General features: G+C 39.5%; 1 pseudogene; it reads left to right on the top strand.

Moving 5' to 3' along the window:
* The first annotated feature begins 5896 nt into the window (after nt 1-5896).
* LOC139443537 (uncharacterized) lies at nt 5897-8807 on the top strand (annotated as a pseudogene).
* Nucleotides 8808-25394: the final 16587 nt, after the last annotated feature.

Below are 25394 nucleotides of genomic sequence, written 5' to 3'. Positions count from 1 at the left end.
AGGGACAGAAAATTCAATGATATAAAAAATTTGATTGTATTTATCAAAAACAGGATCAGGTTTGTTGGCCTGGATACGTCGAAGGCTGTAAACGGGCCTATTCCAAAGAATTTTGTATCATTTTCCATGACGCCCTTTGCATATTATTATTATTTAGGGCTCCAAGCCGAAAGGCTGTAGAGCCCTATTGAAATCGTTCGATTTATTATTATTATTATTATTATTATTTATTATTTATTATTCCGCCGATTTTTGTACCAGACCTAGCAAAATAACCACTTGCTCGATTCTGTTCAAATTTTGTGTGTGTATGTAGACCGTTGGGTACTAGTGCCCGCCAAAAACCCAAGGCCGTAGGCCCAAAGGCCAAGGGCAGATAACCAAAAAACCAGATTTTTTTAAAGATGTATTTCGACCTATTGCTCGGCAACCGCTTATCCGATTACTTTGAAACCTTGCATGTATCTGCTGCTTGAGCTGCTTGACATTTTTTGTTCTTTGGCTTTTGTCATTGGTCACGTGGTTTGGCAGCCATATTGGATTCAAGGTTTTTACAGTGTCTTTTGGGTACCTGTCTTCAAATGCAAACAACTTTGAGTCCACTGCATGAAATGCTTTCAAACTTTCTGATAATTGTCTCCATACACAAAACATCAAACGTTAATAGCCGATTTTGGATATCTTTTTTAGTTGCGGCCATATTGGATTTTGATATTGATCATTTTTTTCACCGAAATGTTACTTTTAAGATCATAGCTTCTAAGGTTCTTAACAGAAATTATTGAACGTTTGCATAAAGTTTTAATACTATATGTACCTAATTTTATTTCTGGGTTGCATACTGAAAGCTCCACCGCTTGGTGGTAGTATTTGATTTTAGTAAAAAATTAGACTTGAGTACAAATACTGAAGGAAGCGCCTCATAAATCTACCATAAACCTCCATTCACTGGCTTTGCAGATACCCAAGCGTTCTCCACAGTCTTCTTCAGTATTATGTGTACTACCCTTGATGATCAGGGTTAGAATTGGCCTTTTTCAACCGATGCTTGTCTCAAGAGGCAACTACAGTAAGCTTGTCACATGAGGCGACTAATCGGATCGGGTGGTCAGACTCGCTGACTTGGTTCTTCATTTCTCAATTGCCAATTGCTATGGTACCTTACTTTTGACGGCGTTATTAAAAGCAAACCATTTGTGGATTAGAATATGGTCGAGGTCGGAAATGGGTTAAGTACAATCTGGGAAACTGTGGCACACGCCAATTTGGTAGCGGCAGTGTCCTGAAAACGGTGACAATCTTTTGACGGGAGTTGGTACAAGCAAACCATATGCAGAATCGAACATGGTCGAAGTAAAACATGGGTTAAGAACACACTGGGACACATGTGGTGTTGTCTCACAAGCGGTTTATTACATTTGACGGCGTTGGTGCAACCAAACCATATGCGGATTCGAACATGGTCGAAGTCAAACATTGGTCAAGAACACACTGGGACACATGTGGTGATGTCTCACAAGCGGTTCCTTACATTTGATGGCGTTGGTACAAACAAACCATATGCGGATTCGAACATGGTCTAGTCAAACTTGGGTTAAGAACACACTGGGACAAATGTGGTGATGTCTCGCAAGCGGTTCCTTACATTTGATGGCGTTGGTACAAATAAACCATTTGAGGATTCGAACATGGTCGAAGTTGGAAATTGGTAAAATCATCCTGGGACACCCAGGCACATGTCAATTTAGTAGTGGTGATGTCTCACCAGAGGTTCTTTACATTTGACAGCGTTGGTACAGGTAAACCCTTTGAGGATTCGAATATATGAAAGAGGTGGGAAACAGGTTTAGCACTTTATCTCAGCAATGCGACAGGAACCCAGGACCCGGACGAACGCAGAACGCTAATCCGTTTGACTGGAGCCCAACTGACAAAGAAGTTACAGCCTGTTAAAGAGTCACCAAGCCGAAAGGCTGAAGAGTCCCAGTGTTAGCGTTTGATTTAATATTATTATTATTCCGCTGATTTTTGTACCAGAGCTAGAAAAATAACCGCTGGCTCGATTTTGTTCAAATTTTGTGTGTGTATGAGGACCGATGGGTACTAGTGCCCGCCAAAAACCGAAGGCCGTAGGCGGAAAGGCCAAGGGCAGATAACTAAAAGAACAGAATATTTTGAAGATGTATTTCGCCCTATTGCTCCACAACCGCTTATCTTATTACTTTGAAGCCTAGCATGTATCTGCTGCTTGAGCTGCTTGACATTTTATGTTCTTTGACTTTGGTCATTGGTCACGTGGATTGGCAGCCATATTGGATTCAAGGTTTTCATAGTGTTTTGGGGTACCTGTCTTCAAATGCAAACAACTTTGAATCCACTGAATGAAATGCTTTCAAACTTTCTGATAATTGTCTCCATACACAACACATCAAACGTTAATAGCCGATTTTGGATATCTTTTTTAGTTGCGGCCATATTGAATTTTGATTTTGGTCATTTTTTTCAACGAAATTTTGCTTTAAAGATCATATCTTGTAAGGTTCTCCACAGAAACTATTGCAAGTTTACATGAAGTTAGTGTGCCATATGCATCTCATTTATTGTTATTGGTTGTATGCTAAAAGTAACACCGCTTGGTGGTAATATTTTATTTATATTTGGGACACCCCTGGAACACGCCAATTTCGTAGCGGCGATTTCCGGTGACTATCTTTTGACAGAGTTGGTACAAGCCAACCTTTTATGGATTCGAACATGTTCGAGGTCGGAAATGGTTTTAGAACAGACCTGGACACCCTGGCACACGCCATTTTCCTTGCGACGATACCCTGCAAGTGGTGCCTACATTTGACGGATTTGGTTCAAGGAAACCCTTTGAGGATTCGAACATGGACGTTTGGGCACAGTGTTTCTTGGAGCCCGCCATTGCTGCTTGCAGCTTTAATTATTATTATTATTATTATTATTATTATTAGATGCTGATGTCTTCTGCATACCGTGACATTGCCTTTCCATTTGTAGTTCATGTTAGTTGTTCATGATATCTTTTAAGTGGAACAGAATTACAAGAACGGCGACATCTGGCCTTCTCCCTGGAGATAAGCCAGAGTCGACAGGTGCTATCGCGAGGGTCCTTCGACGTGAGCAATCAGTATCTTCAAGCATTATTCAGAATGTATTTTCTTAATTTCTGAGAAGAAAATCTTCTTTTGTCAGCACCGTACCCGCGCTCGTGGGTTTCATCAAAAGATAAACGTCTAAGACCTGCAACATTTCGAGCTTTTCTCACATTAAGCAGACAGGCCGTGATCTATCTTACATCCAAATGTATCCATGCTTATTTGTCATGCCCTAGATATGTGCGTCATAGTATAGGGGTGACAATTAACACGAGTATTCATATTACTGTATGTGAATGTGTGTTATTCATACATTTCATATTTATATTTATTCATATCTATTTCATATACATAACAGTGTATCGTCATTATATTAGTGAGGTGAGATTGGGTTTACGCCGCGTCCAAGATTATTGCACTTATATAGCGACATGCATGCACGTGTTTGTGCGTGGCTGCTTGTACTAGTCCGGACTAATGTCGATTTATAGTGCTAGCTCACTGAGATACCATGTCGCAGTTGGACATGAATACCCCACTCAGACACAGTATACTGACTCCGAACCGACCAGTCTTTGTTTTAGCCCCTTAATGCAGAGCGCCAGGCTGGGTAACAACAAATACCATCTTTTAACGTCTTTTGGTATGACGCGGCCGGGGATCGAACCCCAGACCTTTCGCTTTTTAATGATATTTACCCAGTTTAATGATACATGTTTATTTTTATGTTGACACTTTTACGAGGGAAAATGGTCGATAAAGATGTACATGAAACGCAAAGGATAACTTTGAATTTGTTTACTGTTAAGTCTGCATATTTAATTTAATTTGATTGACACATTGATGAAACTTAGCATGGTGATAGTCACATGTTATGTAGACTTAACTGCAATTTTGATTGTCCTGTCACAAGACACGTACGTCCACGAGGAGGGAGTGTGTGTGTGTGTGTGTGTGTGTGTTCAGGTCAGTATCAGGTGTTGTTACTACCGTATGTTTTTATCACTGCTCTACACCGCCTTGACCTTGACTTGACTCAAACTGAATAAGTGAACGGATGATTCTGTACTGTAGACTCCTCCATTCTTACCACAACGCTTTGGCCAGTTGTACACGTGTCTGTGGTATAGGTTGACGTTGACGTACACGTCTGTCGAGTTCATCCCACAGATGCTCTAGCCTGAGATCTGGAAGGCCATGGCAAGGCAGTGACGTTTGCCATATGAAAGAAGTCAACAGTGACACGAGCTTTGTTGGGTGTAGCGTTTTCATTTTGAAACAACTCCCTTTGCCGGTTGATAATCGGAAGAAGGCGACGTTGAAAAATTTGGTCGACGTACCAATCTGCTGTCAGATTCCCCTGAACCACCACCAACTCAGATCTCCGTGTGCAGGATATGGCTCCCCACACCATCACACTTCCGCCACCGAATCTGTCGCCCTGTCGAACGCAGCTCGGTGCAAAATGTTCATTTCTATGTCGATAGACACGCTGTCTTACATCTCGGCGTTGGAGAAGAAATAGTGATTCAGCACTGAACCAGACTCGCCGCCAGTTTCTCCGAGTCAATGCCTGTATGGTGTTGTTGCATCTGGTTCGTTGTCGTCGATGCAAACGTCACACAACAGGCACACATACCATTCTTCTGGGTCTAATTGCAACCTCTCGCAGACGATTCCTGATTGGTTGGTCCGATACCCTCCTCAAACCAGGCACATGTCCTGCAGTCTCGGCGGCTGTAGCATGTCGACCTTGTGCAGGGGTGCTGACTCTTGTTCTGCTACTACATCTCGGACGATCAAGGTTCGAACTCGGTCTTTCCAGTTATGGCGATGCTGCAATTGGAAGCATTCATTCTCGGCATTTTCTGTAAGTTGGATAAGATGTTGACTGACGTTTGTCATTGTCACTGCACATGGTTGTCACAATTTGCATTCTGCTTATGATTTCCTTTCCATGACAGTTTCGCGCAGTCTTATAATTTTTTGTGTATAATCGTACAAAAGTTGCGTTTGTGCACTACACCAGATGACGAACATGTGCCTAACATAGTTCATTCGAAAATATTGCATTTGTATTGAATTTTCATGAATAAACATGTGTTTCTGTTTTGGAAGAGTGTATATAATTCTTTGAATGGCCTGTTCAAAAAGTGAAGAATCTCGCTGTCCTGTGACAAAGGTACTATGTTGGCCGCAAGGAACTCCGAGTAGGAGAGTGAACTTGTATTTCCAGTCACAGAATGATCAAGGTGAGGTTAGGTGAGGTGAGGTGAGGTGAGGTGAGGTGAAATGGGGTTTAACGTCGCGTCCAAGATTATTGCACTTATATATAGCGACGTGCATGTACGTGTGTGTGATTGTGTGGCTGCTTGTACTAGTCCGGACAGATTGATCGAGTGTCATATTAGGAACCACATACTGGCATATGGTCTCTGGTTAGGTGCAGGAGGTCCAATCTTTGGTTCGGACGAATAAAAATCACACACATCCGGTAGATTTCTTTAAAGGGCATGTTCACACGAAAATACACCTTTTTTTTCTTGTACTTTTTCATCATGAAAAGTACTAACTTCGTAATTTCAGACGCAAAACAATAAAAATATCACAAGTATCTAATTTATTTTATTCATTAAATCGGTTCATATTTTTCTCATTTACCGAGAGTTTTATTTCCATAATAAACACACTATGGCTTATGCCCCTTGCAATATGACGTCATTGGTGCCAATTGATAAAGGAATGACGTCTTAAGACTTTATTAGACCTGTTTCACGATGTATAGGTACAGGTGTGTGATTCTATCTTCTCAGATGCGCAGCCTGCTGTTCTGTTCGGTGCCGTGCTGTTCAAAATACAACGCTAAGCACTCTAAAATCATTTCGTTTTCAAAAATCGCGTCTGAGAAGACAAACAATGCATGGATCAAAAGGCCACTATGCTTGTCTTAGGAGGCGACTAACGGGATCGGGTGGTCAGGCTTGTTGACTTGGTTGATGCAGGTCATCGATCCCAATTGCGTGGATCGATGCTCATGACGTCAATCATTGGATTTTCTGGTCCATACTCGATTATTTGCAGTCCGCCGTCATATAGCAGCAATATTGCTGAGTGCGGCGTTAAACAAGCAAACAAACAAACAAATTGAGGCCTGAAAGCGCGAGAGGCCACATCGATCTATGTCAAGACAACAGCCAGTCATCATAAGTGACTAGCTACTATGATGTCACGCCATGGAAACAAGCGGCGGAAGAACATGTTCTCTCCCAACTGCTGAAAACACACAGACAGCTAATGAAGGGATAGTTTCTAAGAGTATTCCTTACATGAAAGAATGGCCAACAGTGGCTCCAGTCAATGCTCTGGACTCCGACACTGACTTGCCACCCTCAAAGGAAACGTGCTGTTTGTTTGGTAGATTTCATGAAGGAAATACAAAATCGGAAGACGAACTGCTAAGGCGTATAACGTTTGTTCCCGAAATGAAAGGCACTATAAATTCGCAAGTAGAAGAACATTTACACAGGGAGATGAACCGTAACAGCTGCTTCCTAGATGCGATGTCGCCCGGAAACTACATGTTCGCCCTGCGATTGCTACTACATTTGCACAATCAAGAAACAACAAGAAAATGACGGCCGCAATTAAAGAAAAACTGAACACAAACATTTCGTATGGTGAAATACGCCATGACAAGTTTGGTCGCCTGCACATATCAGGTAAGAACTTATGGATGACATTCTATGACATGATCATATTTGGCGTGTATGGATGAGTGAGTATGGTTCTACGCCGCTTTTAGAAATATCCCAGCAATATAGCATCGGGGGTCACCAGAAATGGGCTTCACACATTGTGTCTATGTGGGGAATCGAACCCGGGTCTTCGAGCGTGACGAGCAAACGGTTTAACCACTGGGCTACCCTACCGACCCTATGGAAAAATGAAATACTTATAGAATTACCCCAGAGGTGAAATTAATGTTTTTTAGCGAGGAACTTAAAACATTAATATCACGAGCGACATATTTTCCGTAGTCACTCGTAGAGAGTGGGTTATTCTATTTATTACCCATAAACATATTAAAGACGTGTTCAAGGGGGAATTACCAACTTCCGCCGATCAAGAATCAGCTGTTTTGTGTCAACACTGTCCACTCCAATTTTAACGTGTTGTTACGCATGAAAAAACCCTTTAAAGATCACGTTATATCAGTTTTATTTCTGTCTGATGTACACAGCGTAAACTATCTAGCATTAATAATAGAAGACAAGTTTCAAAAAAGGTTCATCTGGTATTTAATTTAGACTTCTTTTGACAAGATCTCGTCACTGACAGCCAAGCCGCCGTCGTGCATCAGCATAGGCATGCATTTCACGTTGAGAAGAGGCAACACGGAAAACCTGTAAATTGTTTCATGTGTGATTTCACAAAAATGCCAAAACCTATAATAACAACATATACGGAATGTACAGAAGTCATGTTTGTTAGAGGAAAGTTACGAACAGTAGGTAAACTTTGAAAAGTACGATAGCTGTCACAGTGTCGGAATGAATGACCCGAGATATGAGGCAGCCGAAACCAGGAATGACAAGAGAACCGGGGTTACAGTTTAATCCGGACAACAAGTTTAATGAACATCGTGTATAATTTGAGACAAGTGTGACTGATGGGGAATATGTGCATGTGGGATTTTAGGAGAACTTTTCAAACACACTTGTGGAGTGGACACAACCTAGTGGATGACAGGAATTTGTTGATATAGAGAATCTGACCCGAGTGTCTTGATATCAAATATCAGCACGAGTTAATATATTTGACACGAGGGTGAGATTTTTTATTTACCATCAAACATCATTCTTCCAATTTTTTCAGTTTATAGACAGTAATAAGCAGTATCTAAGTGAAAAAAGTACTGCTCACAGCTTCAGTAGCAGAGCCATTACTGATGTCATTTGATTGTGACGTCATGGTAACAATGACGTCACAATAGTCTGCAAAGCATTGTGATGCAATTTCATTGCAGCGATATCTACAATGTAGTTATCGCCTGATCTCACCCACGCGATGTCTGCTGTGGGGGCCAGTTTGGGATGATAAATGTTGATGTGATTCATAATGGCCGAATAGCTGTTGATAGACTAACACTTTATCTGTAGACTAGTTGCCAAGCTGTGCGCATTCACGAAGTTTATTAGTTCAATATCGGACGCAGGATCAGCTTGTTGGGGTAAGCCTCTTTTTCTTTGTATTTTTAATTATTTTTGTTTTTATTTCAAAACCTCTCCGAGTTCAGCAAAGTACATCGATTTCGCCAGCAGATGTTTGTTATCATGTCGCTAAGGTGATCCACTTCATAGTACAGTTCGAATTCTGAACCGTATAATTTACCCTCATGGTGCCTGGACATCAGTCAGCCTATTTCTTCACACAATGTTACAAAATTCTACGAAATAATAGATCTTCATATTGTCTTTCGGAATGTCAAAGGTTGTTACAAAATTAGTTTCTTTACATTCTGATGCCATGTGAAAGTGTGAGTAGTCTTAATGTTCATGTTTTTCTTTCCTGTATAAATTTGTGAACTAGGTTCATGTCAACTTGTCATGTTTAGTCATTTTCATTGTGTTTTCACTTGCAGTTGCAGTTAAGATTCTTATCGATGTCATCGTCGTTCACAAAAGGTAAACCTGTCTGTACTAAGTCCTTTTTTTTGGATTTTTTGGATTCGGGTGGTCGAAAAATTCGTCAAACAGCAAGTCCTCTAACCCAAACGCAAACACGGACATTGGTGGTGTTGATCTTGGCGCACAAGAAACAGTTTCTGGCAACAATCGCAATCTGAATCTTGGAACTTCTATAGTATCAGAACCGGACCTGAAACATTAGAGACCAACTAAAATGAAGTGGAGTATCAGAACTGGACCTGAAACATTAGAGACCAACTCATTATATGAAGTGGTGAAACATGAGAACAAGTCATTATATGAAGTGGCATGTCACAACCGGAACTGAAACATAAGAGACCAACTCATTGTACCAGGAAGTGGCGCTTCTCAAATTGATCTGAAACATTGAAAGACCAACTTATTAAAATCGGATTTTGCACGTCTGAACTGGATCTAAAACATTAAAAGACTAAATCGTGGTTACTGGAGGTGGTATATTTCAATATAATCTATAGAGTCTTGATTTTGTTTCCACAATGATCCTTTGGTAGTGATACATAAATCGTTATAAAACTCTACAAAAGATACTTGCCGCAACGGGTACACACCACAGAGGTCCATAACTCCAAATCTTTGCACTGACTATTGTGCTAAATTAATGGTCAAACGAAGACAACGTATCTATTCATTTGAACCTGAACCTGAGCTTTTTAATATCTATCGGTACATGTGCTCTAGAGATCAGACTTCCAGACGACCTCAGCTGACACTACAACTGCCTTTCTACGGTAACTGGGGTATCATTGGGTGTGGACAGCACCCGCAACTCATTCTTACACTTCACCATGAATGCGGAAGGTTATACTTTCCCTACTACTCGGAACATTCGGACCAGCAAAATACACCCCTATATCTACTGACCACATTCTTCACAGAGAAAGTCCAGCATAGCATGGTTTTCTCAGAATGGAGCCCACATGACCACGGGCAGTTGCAATGTGTAACCCATGTCCAGGCACCTTGGTCGTCTAGGTATAACGTACAATTTTAGAAGGACATGCTTACATTCAGTCAAAGTCACCGTGACTATAGAAACTATATGGAGTTAAAGTAGCACCGAGTTTACACCATAATATTTTAAAAAATGATTCTGTCTGGAAAAATAATCTGCTTCATCTATGTGATGCATCTCAACTGGATATGAACTATAACAAATCAGCTCATTCTAGTGGAGCACAACTAGACCTGAAACATTAGAGACCAACTAATACGAAGTAGTGCTCACAACTGGATCTGAAACATTAGAGACGAACTTATATGAAGTAGAGCATAACAACTGGACCTGAAACATTAGAAACCAACTCATTATATGAAACATACCATACTTACACTACTCTGCTGATTTCGATGCATGCTAGTTAATCCCCCGGGTCCTAAATTTAGATGTCCAGAGATCTGTTGCATGCAGCCCGCTTCGGGCGTTCTGGTGAACGTAAGTCTGGATTCATATAGAACCTGAAATATATATTCATTTTACTTGAACATCATTTCGGAAACTTTCAATAGTCACATGTGCAAATTGGATTAGGATTTCATCTCATGATTTGCTAATAATGCCTGTGGAACAATGACAGAAATGGCAGTTAAAATGACTGGGAATATAAGTATGTCATCCGCTATGTCATTCGCATGGGGCAGGTTTTACTTCGTATGTGATCAGCATATGATTTTACACCCGAAATATTAAACACTTTTAGGTAAGGATTGAATATAATACAAAAGTATTCCTAGATGGATACTTAACACAGATACCCCTCGGGTGATAGGAAATTGTAGCGCCAAATAAATGCTACGTCACTTTTCTCACATATTTAACGGGTGTAATTCAGAGGGCATGGACAGCTTTGAATGCTAATACAGAACCCCAATGTTCTGTTAATGGAACACGTGGAGACAACGCATGTGTTGAGCAAATATACCGTATATGTTCCATAGCACACACAATGCAGGCACGTTATTTCCATGTATTACCAATGAGCTGTTTTTCAATAACGTTTCTTGTTCAGGCTACATATGAGTTATTATTAACACAAAGTATGCCGTCTTTATAAACTATTTATTATTCATCAAACTCAATATATCACCTTACTTATACATATGGTTATCCCATGAAGACTTACCAAGCTATCAGCCTCTGTTGTTCTCTAAAATAAATATTCCGAAAACACAAACATACGGTCCAATATAAATTTATCTAACAATATTCAGCACATTATCTCTGCTAATGTGCATGGACTTCTCCCAGAAGAGAAGACACGCGTTCTACAACAGATCACAGGCGTTCAGCAATAGAACACGTGTCGGATATAGAACATTTGTATTCTGTTGCAGAACGTATGGAAGCGTCCAGTATTCAATATTAGAACACATAGATTTAGAGTGTAGCATGGCACCTAGAACACTTGTGAGGGATTACACCGACCGCATGCACCTAGACCGGTTGAAATCCCAACATACGAAGCTGTCCTGGTTGTTGTCTTTGTAAGTTTTGTTGGGGAAGACCTGACCGGATTTACCTGCTTACCTGGTAGCATGAAACGCAGCCAGAGTTCCCCGTCCGTATCTCCCCAAGACCGGGGCGGGTCACAAGCCATTTTTGCGAAAATGGTAGTCATACAACGCCCAGGAGTCACCACCATACCTGATCGCCGATCCCCGGATAGTTTCGACATAGTACAGTCGCTGCTGTACCCGTTCCGGATGCTGGGTGATCGAAGTGATCGATTCCCTTTCTGTTTATGATGCTGATTTACAGAAAATATTCAAACCTGAAATGTGGAATGATTGCTATGTTACAACCCTTAATGTAAACATTACTCTTAATGTAAAAATAGTTTACATTAAGGGTTGCGGGTTCACCCTTGTTACAACTCTTAATGTAAAAAATACTCTTAATGTAAAACATTTTACATTAAGGGTTGAAGTGATAGATAAATTATTTTTACTTTAAGGGTTATCACTATGAAATAATACTTATCGAACTTTATGAAACTTCGCAGATTCAATTGATCGTTACTTTGTTTAGATGTGCAAATGACTAACCATTTTTCGATTCCTACTCTACAACCACCAACTGGTTGTTATATAATCGCTTCATAACCGATTATTATCAAACTTACTGTTTTAAAAAGGTTATTTTTCGATACTCTGCAAGGTAACCTAGTTACTATCCTATTACCGTAACGACGGAAAGGAGGACTCTTCCCTAGCAGATCAGACCAAGTTGTAGATGATGGTGGGTTGTCCATTAACAGAGTTTTAGGCATAAAATAATGGACATTTTGTTACAGTATTACGGATAATGACAGTTAAGCATACATCAGAATCAAATGTTATTGCAAACGACAGGAATTCCAATGCAATGATGTTTGGTTTAAATAACAAAACTTAGGTTTCCCAAGTAATGTGCCGAGTCAAATATAGTCACTTAAAAGTTATATCTTTCGGATATGAAGTTTCTATAGCAGTTTATCATATCTTGTAGTAAGACCATTGTTGATTGCAAATAGCGAAAAAGAACATTAGTCATACGGCCTGTAGAGTATTTCATGTCAGTAAGGAACCGACCATTCGTTCCCGATCCACAGTTGACGATGTTCCACTTGAGTCGCGATCTGCGAATGGTGCCGATCGCGACAACTGATGCTCATCACCTTCCAGAGTAGTAGCTGGCATTTCCTCAATAACGAGCCTGCCATTCTTATAACAGTCCCTCTTGTTCTCAGATCTGAGCAAAGTCAGTTTCTCATAGTGTCGCTTAATAACGAATAATTGCAAGAAACCGAGCAAAAACAATATAAATCGTGAAAATAGCAAAAAGTATCCTACATTTCCAATCAAACTTTCTTTTTAAGAATATTTTACATTAATGGGGCGATATGTACCATATTAACCCTTAATGTAAAAAAAATAATTTTTACATTAAGGGTTGCGGGTTGTTACACACGTAACCCTTAATGTAACATTTTTTACATTCTGAGTAATTTTTACATTAATGGTTGTAACATTGCTATGATTGTTAATATTACGGTCGTATAGTGTACATTTATTGGCAGCAAGTCCATGATCCAAACCAAAATATTGAATGGACAAGCCCGAAGTGATCGACAGGGCACGTTCGCATCATATAGCAGTGCCGTGATTTCTTGTCCAATTGTCCTACATGGTCGCCCGTTTCGACAAATAACTGCTGCTTTTTCATATGAAATGACAAATGATCACGTGTAATTGCTGTAACTACCTGACCGTGTGAATAAATTGCCCTAACCGTTTCACAGATTTCAAAAGTGTGGCCAGGACATCTAACGTTAGTCGACGCTATATTGTAAACAAATTGTGTCAAGGTCGGTTTCACATGTAGCTCGGCCCTCGTTTCTGTCGACGGTACACGCGACAGAAACATAAAACAATTATTGAATACATCGACATAACTTCTAAAATGATGTTTGTTTGTTATTTAACGCCGCACTCAGCAATATCCCAGTCATATGACGAAGGTCTGTAAATAATCAAGCCTGGACCAGACAATCCAGTGATTGATATCATGAGCATCGACCCACACAATTGGGATACGATGACACGCATCAACCAAGTCTGACAGCCTGACCACCGATCCCGTTAGTCGCCTTTTACGGCAAGCATGGGTTGCTGAAGGCCTGTTCTACCCCCGATCGTCACGGGTTCTAAAATGATTACAGCAATACCTTTTTTTTGCATTTGGGTTAACCGCTTATGGATACGATGTGCTTGTAAGGTTCGATTTCGATTTATTTTTCCTTTCATTGAAACTGTGATAATGGTGCTATAATTGGTTTGCTAAAATAGAATTTTCCGCGAGACATGGTACATGCTGTGATTGTGCAAGATAATTGATAATCAATTATGTAGGTATATACATCATCTAATACACATTATAAATCCCCTTAGAAAATGGAATATATTATCATTGGACGACTGCTCGTATTTCCAACATTCTGCCATGGACATTAGATATCAAGAATGGGAAGATTACCACGGCGACCGACGAGTGAATGGGGCCGTTTTCTGTTTTTGGTATGTTGACGAATGTGCTTTCCATAGCTGTTTAAAGGTTTGTTATTCCAAGAAAATAATGTGCATTTAGTTGAGTATGGGAATGGAATGTTTTACAGTAAGAAATCTGTTAAAATGGACCCAATATTAAACAACCTTTTTCCTTTTTTGCCTCATATATTAGAATCTCGCATGGTTCAATTTATAACATAAACAGTAAATATAACATTAGATCCACACCCAATATATAGGTAAATTCATAATCGATTTATGAATGACAAAATGATTTCAGTGTAGACTAACTGTGATTTCGTTTTGATGTTTTAATTAGTTTTCATTTTGTTTTTTTTCACTGTGCATTATATAAATCGTCAAATACTTCGATCAGTGACATACGTATTTAGTAATAATTACTTTGTTTTGCATCCTTAGTAAGAAAGAGAATTTGTAAAAGAAAAATCTTGAGCACGGTCTTTCGAAGCGATCTCAGATACGATTAATCTTGGCAACTTACGTTCAAAGATAAGTTATCTCAAGTTTAAGATCAGATACATTTTCGAAACTATATTAAATATGTCGCAGATCGTATAAAGTTACGATCCCTATCAGAGAACTCATTGTGTTAGAGATTGAAAAAGCGGGGCGTTTTCCAGTGATGTCACGGGTATGTCCCAGCTGCTGACAATAACAACAACATGGAGAAGTGACACGGAATTCATAATCACATTGTCAGGTCACACTGTTAAATACGCAACTTTTTGAGTGACAGTCCGTTCAATGCTACATATGTTCAATATGTAGACGTTTTGTTCTTATGATAAATGATACCACGACTACCGAACACAAATAGCATTCATGTGCCATGCAAAGTTAATGAGTGAGTGAGAATGGTTTTACGCCGCTTTTAGCAATATCACGGCGGGGATGACCAGAAATGTGTTTCACACACTGTACCATGTCGGGAATCGAACTCGGGTCTTCGTTGTGACGAGCGAACGCTGTGCTATGCAAAAGCATTTTTCAAACCCAATAAATGTTATAATCAATAAATGTAGTGTTACCACATAATTAGAATTGAAATAATATGCTAAGAAGATACTTTACTATTTTCCCTTCAAATGATTCTCTCGCGAGAGAGCAGAGCTTTATGTAAACACATCGCGTACAAAGTCAAGGACGAAAGTAATTAAGGGACGTTATTCTAAATGACAATGACGAGACCTATGATGGAATAGCAGACGTTCAGCATTTAAGATGCGTGTTCAGGTCTGATGTTACCTGATGTATGCTGGGTCAGTTTCACAAAACTGCTTGTTTCTTGTGTTTATGTCAAAAGTCAAGTTTATAGAGAAATCACTAACATTATACCTGGAAACACTCGAAACAAAAATTGTTCAGGAAGCAGCGCACCCATGCACAAGCGAGTTACAATGACAATGTAAGTTTCTTTTGTTATTTACATATCCAATATATTTAACGAATAAACAGGAATTATGTTATGTTGTCTCATGGAACACGTCACAAGTTAACGTAAACATACATATAATGTAGTCCTTTTCTAGCCTTTTAAATTAAGTAGAGCTAATAATAAACTGATTTGTCTGATTTGATTTAAATCTGGCTGAGGAGCAAAATATCTACATTGTCAATGTATAAAATCTATTCCAGAACGTAGTTCCATGACGCTTGTCTTGTCTGACAGCATTGCTGAGGGACAATTAATAGTATTTGTCCGGTGACCCTATCCTTTACACTGATAATATTGTTTGAATGGTCTCAAGAATCTATATTTTGTGAATATGACACGGGTAAATGTACTCTTAAATTTAAAAAAAGACCAACATCAATTATTATTTCAAAATCGGTCCATTGAATGCAAAATTCAAAGATTATTGTGGTGAAAATGTTTATTTATGTTCATCTGCAAATTTCATTCAATAAACATTTTCTTTCTGCGAAAATATATTGAAAAGTGAATTTTGGACAACGTTCAAAATATGTTACTTCTGTACGACATTTTAAACCCAAATGAGCATGGGGGCCCATTTTTTACTTGATGTTCAAAACGCCATTCATGAAAATACGATACGAAAATATGTGCGTAACTTTTGCTCTCAAAATATCAATAAATTGCTATTCTAATGGAATACATCTATGTCGTTAATCACCTGTTTTGAAAGAATGCACTTAATCAATAGATTATATTTAATCACTTGTCAAACATTTGTCTTTCAGTAATATAGATAACCTAGGTGTTTTTTAAAACGAAACAAAACACAATTACTTTTGCTAGAAAAACATTAAATATACTCTTTATACAAATATTCTATACCATATTTGATCAGATGTATTTCCTTGTTAAATCAATTAGATTAGCTGCCCCTGAGTTATCAATAAGGTCACGGTCATTACTATAAAGCATGCCGACGCCTTCCGTTTTAATTAGACCTTCCCAAATTATGGAAAAGGTATGTTCTTTCACACTTCTTCAGCGTGGACTCGGATAGAAATATATCGACTCCATGGTTATGTTGCTCGCTGCCGCGATTAAGAACATTTCTAACGTGATATCTTCGATGCGTTCTTCGTGGGTTTTTTTCGAAGTGTCAGTGTGAATCACACAGTTTAACAAAATGAAATGTCAATCTTTGAACGCGAAGCTGATTATTTGTTTAAATAATATCTATGGCAAAGTATGCCGCCATCTTGGATGAAGATAACATAAAATTACGACAGGTATGGGGCTATCTTAGATTTATGACAATCTTACGATATCTTAGGGCTACGATAGTTTCGAAAATAGGCTACGATCACTACGATTTCCTTACGATAACATTACGATAATTTAAGGGCTACGTTCGTTTCGCAAAAAATCTAACTCATTGTTATAGAAGTTATGCGTCTTAGATGGAGGTAAGAAAGATACACTCATCTTAATATAAAATGGGGCGCCTCAATTGATACTGACACATTAAAAGGCCAATTAATTTCAATAACCATAAAATTGAAAACGATAATGTCTGTATCTGCATCCTCAAAGAGATCTAGATGGATCTCAACTTGAGCTAAAACATTAAAAGTATAACTCATTTAAATAGGAAGTGGTGCGTCTTAAATGGAACTAATACATTAAAAGACTAACTCGTTATTGTAAGAAGTGGGATGTCACAACTGGAGCTAAAACATACGAGACAAACTGATCATGATAGGGTTTCACGCATCTGAGCTGGAGCCAAAACATTAAAAGACGCACTCATTATGATTCATTCATTTACATAATTTCATGGTATAATCGGCCGTAGCAAGTACTATCAGCGACAGCGACAGCAACATCCCGGCATCAACATCAGCACAACGTCCGCCTCGCCAACAGCTTTCAACCTCCACCACTAAAGACTCCATCTAAAGCCTCCGACACTACCACAATCCAACAAAGTCCTGCCCAAATTCTTCTTCGAATACATATAAGCGACAATACCCTTACCACATTCAATAGAAATCTCTGCTAAAAGCAGAGTCGATTGTAGGATTCCGACTATGTCATGAGCATGTGTTTATGAATCACTCGAGATTAGTGGTGATACCAGGTGTTCGCGAAAAGGTGAGCGTATCCTGCACCACCGGTGGCACCCGTCACAAATACATGTAAAGGCAAGTTAACTGTTCACCTGAAACAACACGGGAACATACCCCATTCAGCCACAATACCCGCCACCATTGCTGGCGCCAGTCGTACCCTGACGTTCATTCAGTTTGGACCATATTCTATGAAGGTTCATATTATAATGAATTCACACAAAGTGAAAGTCCTTTCTAAAGTTATCCCTAAAGGTAGCCTCTGAGGGCAAGAACTGGAACCTCCCTTAACGCATTACCTATATTTTATTACCTATTATCTACCCCCGCCAACTCTAAAACTCTTAAACTTAGCATGAGGATCAAAACATTAATTTAAAATAGCATCTAATTTCAAAATTTCAAAATTTATATTTCAAATTGTAAATCTATATGGACATAAATCCCTTCACACAAAAAAGTATTACTAAATGGCACATTTTTTCTAACTCGACCCATTTAGACCAAATATGTTCAAGAATTCACAGATCCATTGTCAGATCTAAACTCTGCAACTAAGCACCACAGTGATCAATGTACAAACTGCAAAACAACCGATAACCTTGACGACTGATCTTTATATCACGATCAGTAACAAACTTCTGTTCCAGCTGTATACATCAAAATATAAAAACAATCTAGCTTTACACTTCAGGCCATTTATAATGCATCGACAGTATTCTCGGCAATTTCAAATTTCATTATAATATACAGCAAATATTTTAGATTAATCTTTGACAAAACAAAATTCGAAACAAACCAAACAAACCATATATACTGAATCTAAATTCGTTTTTAAAAAAAATCTGTGTATGCATTTAGATGTCGGTCAATGGGTGCAGGGGCTTAGCAAAGTCTCACCTTGTGAAAATTTGTTGATAAAAATTCCGAAGGAAAAAGTGACACCTAACCTCACCCCTCTCTATACAGACATTGGTACCACGTTTGCGTTGCTTACAGCAAACCAAACAACTACCCTCGTCGGAGTAATTAATATTAAGTTTTATTTATATTAAACCAACAGTTTGCACGTTTCAGAAAGAATACAGCATGTGATGATGTTACTACACCTTTCATAGCTGAGTTGGACAAGATATAGTTGCAATGAATGATTAAAACGGTCATTTCGCAGCAATTACTCTGTATGTATGCATATGTTGATGGCCACTGTGTGGAGGCGTTGGAATAAATTCTCCTTGTGAAAATTTATTGAAAAAGATAATTCGGTGCGTGTATAGTGTGCACGCGCGGGTTCGAATCCCGACATGGGTACAATGTGTGAAGCCCGTGATATTGCTGGAATATTGCTAAAAGCGGCGTAAAAACATACTCATTCGTTCATTCATTATCTAAATTTATCTGATAAATGATATACCACTTGTTCGAGTTTAGAAATGGTATATTAACAGTGCATCATTGTGTTGAGGAAGCCGTTATGACGGCAACGAAACTGTTTTCTCTTGTTTACATCACTGGTGTTGTATGGAGAAACCAAATTAAAACGTTCGCTCGTTTGACGAAAATCCGGGTCTTGTACCCAGATTGGGTAAAATGTGTGAAACCCATCCTTGGTCTTCCCGTCGTAATGCGGGTTAAATATAATTATAATTGTGTAATTGGTTAAGTTGAAAACACCAACGACATAGGTGTACATGTACATGCTGTATTCTTGCATTAAATAATATGCTTCATTCATTGACGACATTGGACGCCCCCCCTCCCCCCCCCCCCCACACACACGCACACATACACGCAGAGAAACGCTCTTTCTTATCGGCCTGGTGCCCTGGTGCCCTGGTGCTGTTTTGTATCGAATATTACATCACGTCACCTGCGAATCGTTACAGCAACAGCGATTATTCCTTTACATAATCATATGTTCACCAACAGATTGTTTAATTACAAATTGCTGCACTTACCATGTCGTTTTGTTCAACGTCCTCTCCAGAGGAAAAATACGTCTGGGCAGAAAATCAAGCTGAAAAGTGCTTCTTCGTGAAAAGTATTCATAATGCACATGACATACTTAAGTTTTAAACGCAGCGTTCAAATCGTTCAGCGATTTTAAATGAATTCTTAACAGCTTGTTATAATTAATTTAACATGCACCGGTGCATTTGATGAAGTAAAAGCGTCGTCTGCTTCGATCCATTGAGTCTTGATTACGCGCAGGAAAAACTCGTGCAACGGAAGTGTTTCCCGATTGGCTTAATTTGTAATCATGACATCACGTGACTATTCTGGTGAACACCTGCATGAAATATACAACACTTCTAACCTGATTTGACATTTGTTTATATAAATAATCTTGGCGAGGTTAAAGCGTTGACTCGTCACACCAATTCACCACATGGGTACACCACTTAGAGCCGATTTTGACCCCCTCTCCGTAATATTGCTTGGATTTTGTTCCAAATTTCGCAAATGATTTTGTAATAATAAATGGTAATTTTTAGCGGTATTCATCATAATTGAATGGAGATGTAATTCTGTGGATGGTCGACCATGGGTTGCCAAGCGCCTTAACATTTTAATACCTTTGAATCATAATGATGATTATGAAAAATTATGAACAATATATATAAAGTACCACACGAGCAAAAACGTATTCGCTGAGAGTAAAAGAAAAGTATACCGAGTTTGTTTTGTATGTAATAGAAACTTATTGAAAGAAATGTTGTTACATTTGATTGTCTATTTAACCACCACTCATTCCTGCAACTGTATGTAAAAAGTAACCTGTGGCTAAAAAATTTTGTGTAAAAATATATTGGTTCGATGAAGACTAGGCCAGGAAATGAACTTGAAACCACATGACCCCTAACATGTTTGAAATTTTATTAATTTATGCCGAAAAGAGCAAATTTGTTGATTTTCAAGATAAGTTATCAAAGATACCTAACGAAATTCACATAGTCGGTCCCTCAGACTTTTTGAGCAATTGAGTTTTTTACTCTAGGGTTTCTATTTTAAATGGGTTATTAGATTTTTCATTGGGTAACCAAAATATTTTCACTCATCTAGTCGTCACTCTATTGGGTTTTTCCCAAAATAAGTGAATATTTTAAGATTAAAAAAATGAAATTATGTGTTAGATGTATATAACTGTTCTAAATATATAGGCTTGGCTCGGAAAGTAAATTAGCTCTTAATTGTGTTACGGAAATTAGCTCCTGTAAATTTGTACGCATGCTGAAAAAGCTTCATTGGGTATTTACGCGAGCTGTTTTTATACATTTGAGTTTTTCATTTAATGCATGCGTTTCTGTACGCAAGTTTAATTTAAAATAATTGGGTTTTGAATATTTTTTTGGGGTAGTTTCCGCAAATACGCTGCTAATAGAATGTATATATTGTGAGCCAATTTTAAGGAGACCAAATTGCTGGGTTCATCACTACATTCCAGTTCAGTTTCAAGTATTCAATGGTTCAGAGGATAATGAGGGGGTAGGGGTTGGGTTTCTATGAATACATACCACATAATCTGAGAATATGTCAACATCAACATAATTTTATTCTCTGAGCACATTGACAAACGATATTGTAGATTAACAATTTTTTTTGAATATATACCACATAATCTGAGAATATGTCAACATCAACATAATTTTATTCTCTGAGCACATTGACAAACGATGTTATAGATTAACAAAAAATTTTGAATATATACCACATAATCTGAGAATATGTCAACATCAACAAAATTTTATTCTCTGAGCACACTGACAAACGATATTGTAGATTAATATAAAAATATAAACATGACTCGATGCTCCGAGGCGAGGTGAACCATCAAGTGTGGATTTATATATGACGTCACATAAGTTTGTAAAGAGGTGCATTTCGAGTAGAACGGGAGCATGAGGATGAAATTTATACTTACTGCTGTTGAAAATGAAGTTTATGGAACAGTTATTGAAAATACCCCGACGCATGAACCCTCTCATGACACGAGCAAATTGGGAATATCACTGATATATGAATGTGTTGCTTGTGTTTGGATAATCGCAAACCAATTCGGTCGATGTGGAATGGACTGGTGGGGATTGAACGGGGTGCTCTAAAACTAGTGTGTTTTGTGCCAGAGTGTGTTATATTTGGAGTTTGTGATTTGTCGTGTGTGCTGTAATACTTCACTTAGCTGGTGTTTCTTGTCACCTGGGATGGACCTACTGTATGACCTGATGCCAGCATCATTTCTGTGCCCCGTCCTTCCTCAATTGCAGCCGCTTCTCGGCCTAGAATGCACGGAGAAGGTCGGCCAACTCAGAAACCGGAATAGTAATTCCGTCTACGGGTATTTTCTCGTCCCCGATGACCAATCGGTAAAACAGGTAGGCAAGTTTTTTGTTTTGTTTTTTAAATTAAGTTTCTTTCCTTACCTTATTATGTCTTATTTTTTAAAAAGCTAGATTAATTTTAAGGAAGAGAATATATGGATGTCAACTTCTTTATTATGCGGAACACAAAGTTTCGGAGTATATGCTTACTCCTTCATCAGGTGAATGAATGCCATGAGGCAGAGAGCATATATATGTACATGTAAGGACAACAAAATTAATAAGATAACAAAAGGTGGAAAATACCAAAGGGTAGAAGCTAACAAAGGAAGCCAACAGATGAATGTCGCTGTTATGTGATCAGCAATAGACAATGGAAGCCAACACTTAATGAGTGAGTGAGTGAGTTGGGTTTAACGCCGCTTTTAACATTGTGCCAGTTATATCGCGGCGTGTCAGCTTAATGTGGGAGGAAAGCTCGAAGTGATGCAGGTCTAAGACGTTTACCACTTCGGTGAAACCCACGAGCACGGGTATGGTGCTGACAAACCTAGAAACATAATCGGGGTGAACCGGGATTCGAACCCACAATCATAGGTTTCTGGCGTGTCCAGGGGACGCAACTCTGCACAGGGAATCGCGGCGCCTTAGACGACTGGGCCAACCGTGCCCCTCAACATTTAAGTTATCATAGATAAGTAATAGGTAATGTCACTGATAGGTGAAAGAATGGACATAGCAAAGGGCAAATTGAAGCCAGCTAGGTAATTAGCACCGACAAAGATCAAAGCAATTACTCCCAAGCACTGGGCAGATAGGTTCCCTGGTCACGGTTCATGGCTGGCTGGTGTCTCCTGATGTCAATGGCTTCTTGAAGTTTTTGTGTCGACAGTTATTGTTGTTGGTAGACAGGACTTTGGTGGCTTCCCACATGATGTTATGGTTTTCGTTCTTCAGGATGTGTTGGGAAAGCGGATTTCAGGTCGAGTTTGTTTACAGAGGTCCGATGTTCTTTGAGTCTGGTGTTGAGGAGTCTAAGGGTTTCTCCAATGTAATGGGGGCCATAGTTGCAGGGTATCTGGTATATAAACTAGTGTCCAAAAGAAACGATACCACCTGTTTGCAACGACATAAAAGAAAAACTAAACAATGCAGAAGTTTAGGATTGGTGTTATGCTTTTGAGAAATCCTTTCACAACATCTGTACAAAAATTTCATTTCAATAAAATCTGTACAACCAATATGACAAGCCTTTAAAGATGGGTGGGGTCGAAAAATGAACATTTCGTTAGAGCACTGATCACAGAAACAACGGGAAATGTCACACCACACGTCTCAAAGTCAAGTCAGTAGCGTGTATGTCCACCGTGAGCATCAATACATGCCAGAACACGCCTACGGACTGATGACGTCAAACGTCTGATGACGTTGGGAGTGATGCGTTGCCATTCCTCGAGGAGACATCGTTCCAAGTCCTAGACGTTGACTGGAGGCACACGGCGACGTCGGATTTGCCGATCGAGGTGGTCCCATAAGTGTTCGATGGGATTCATGTCCGGTGAACATGCAGGCCATGGCAAAACCTGTACGTTGGCGTTGGCAAGGAAGTTCTGTGTCAATCTTGCTGTGTGTGGCCTTGCGAGGCTGTTGCTGAATAAAGGGCACCACAACAGGCCGTAGGATGTCATCAAGATAACGCTGTGCATTCAGATTTCCACGAATTACGACAAGCATCGTTTTGACGTCACCACATATGCCACCCCAAACCATTAACCCTCCACCTCCAAACGGCCGGACCTGTTGGATACACTTAGGCGCCAAACGTTCACCAAATCGTCGGTATACAAGCTGCCGTCCATCGTTTCTGAAGATGAGGAATCTGCTCTCATCAGAGAACATAACACGTGCCCAGTCCCGCAGTTGCCAACGTCGAACTCGCCTGGCCCAGATCAGTCTGTTGTTCCGGTGTCGAGGCGTCAGGAGCGGTCAGCGGTAGGGATGACGTGGCCGGATACCATACTGCCGTAGTCTCCTGTAGACGGTCTGTCGACTGATCCTGTGTCCCAGTGCTGTAGCCGCCGTGGACGTCGCTGTTACGGTGCGGTTCCTCAGGTGTAATACCCGGATGTAACGATCTTCACGGGGCGTGGTTACTCGTGGTCTTCCACCCCTGGGCCTGTCTGACGTCTGACCTGTCTGACGTAACCGCTGCATCAACCTGATGATAGTGATGCGTGCGCAGCCCAACCTTCTGGCGACGTCGACGTGTGACGCTCCTTGTTGGGCCATTCCAACGGCTCTCTCTCTCTCTCGATTGCTGTCAAACGTGGCATATCTTGTGTTCTTTTTGTTGCTGTGATATCAACGTGTCTGATCAGTCGTTTTATACAGTTTTTATGCACGTGCAGAACATGCTAGAGAGGGAAATGTCACTTTCACGAAATTTACGTTTTTTCCCGGAAGTGATCACGTGTTCCCGGTATTTTTTATCGACTATGCTGTGTTTGGGATGTGCAATACGAATTGGCATGTTTTCATACTAGATAATTCACTTAGTAAAAAACAATTTTGAAAATAAGTTGGTATCGTTTCTTTTGGACACTAGTTTACATCCTCGGGGGTTGGGACTTGCGCTGCTTGTGCCTCTAACATTGGCTTGTAGATGGGTCTTGATGGACAATTTTATGTCTTACCATTGAACATTTTCAGAGCCTATAAGTTAAGTGTTTTTCATTTTAGATTTGCTGTGTCTTGGTTTCTCAAAATCTTGGAGGTGTTTTTTTACCGAAATGATAGTGAATCTGGTTTAAGTTTGGGATTGATCAGGGGCAGTCGCTTTGATCTGTGTCGGCGGCCACATCTGAGCAGGGTAGATCTAGTCTACAGCATTGTTTTCATTCCCAATTTACTTGGTGCTAGATTCCTAGATTGCTAGATTCCTGTCATTTCCGAAAACAAGGCATGAAGGTCAATATCGCTCAATAAATCAATTTCGTTCACCTCAGTAATACTACAGAATTCATTTTCTTCACTTGCGTCATTAGTAATAGATAGCCATTCCATATCCAAATCACCGTAAGGACAATCTATTTTGTTTAATGTAGCAGCATGACGACATCAAACACCAGAACCAAAGCATTCATTTATAAGTCAGATGAAATGTTACAAGACCAGACAAAACACTATTGTATGCATTGCACTTATTCGATCATTTGTGTTGCGTATATTGAATCTAGCTGAGTTACTGTCGTGTTCCGCGAGAGATTATACATGCTGGTTCTGAAACTCGGCAGCGGATGGTGTACGATCCTTATATGGAAACGCAAGCTCCTTCCCTTCCCAGGGCAAGACACCTTCGTTACACTCACGGTAACATCGCTGCCACCAATGTGGCAGAATCTTGAAATTTTCCCTCTAACCCCAAATGTAGTAACGTATACACTTTTATTTTTGTCTTTGGGAATGCCAATACAGTTATATTTGAAAAAGGTTTACGACTGACCATATTTCCCAGATGAACAGATTTAACTTTTTGTTTGTTTGATCAGATTGGTTCGAGATTGCAGACGAACGGAAAATCACCCAAATTCCCCCTTACATTCTTACGATACCAATTACAA

This window comes from Haliotis cracherodii, unplaced genomic scaffold (assembly GCF_022045235.1).
Source record: "Haliotis cracherodii isolate W230 unplaced genomic scaffold, xgHalCrac1.p SCAF_5, whole genome shotgun sequence".
NCBI lineage: Eukaryota > Metazoa > Mollusca > Gastropoda > Lepetellida > Haliotidae > Haliotis > Haliotis cracherodii.
This window is presented reverse-complemented; position numbering and strand designations above follow the sequence as displayed.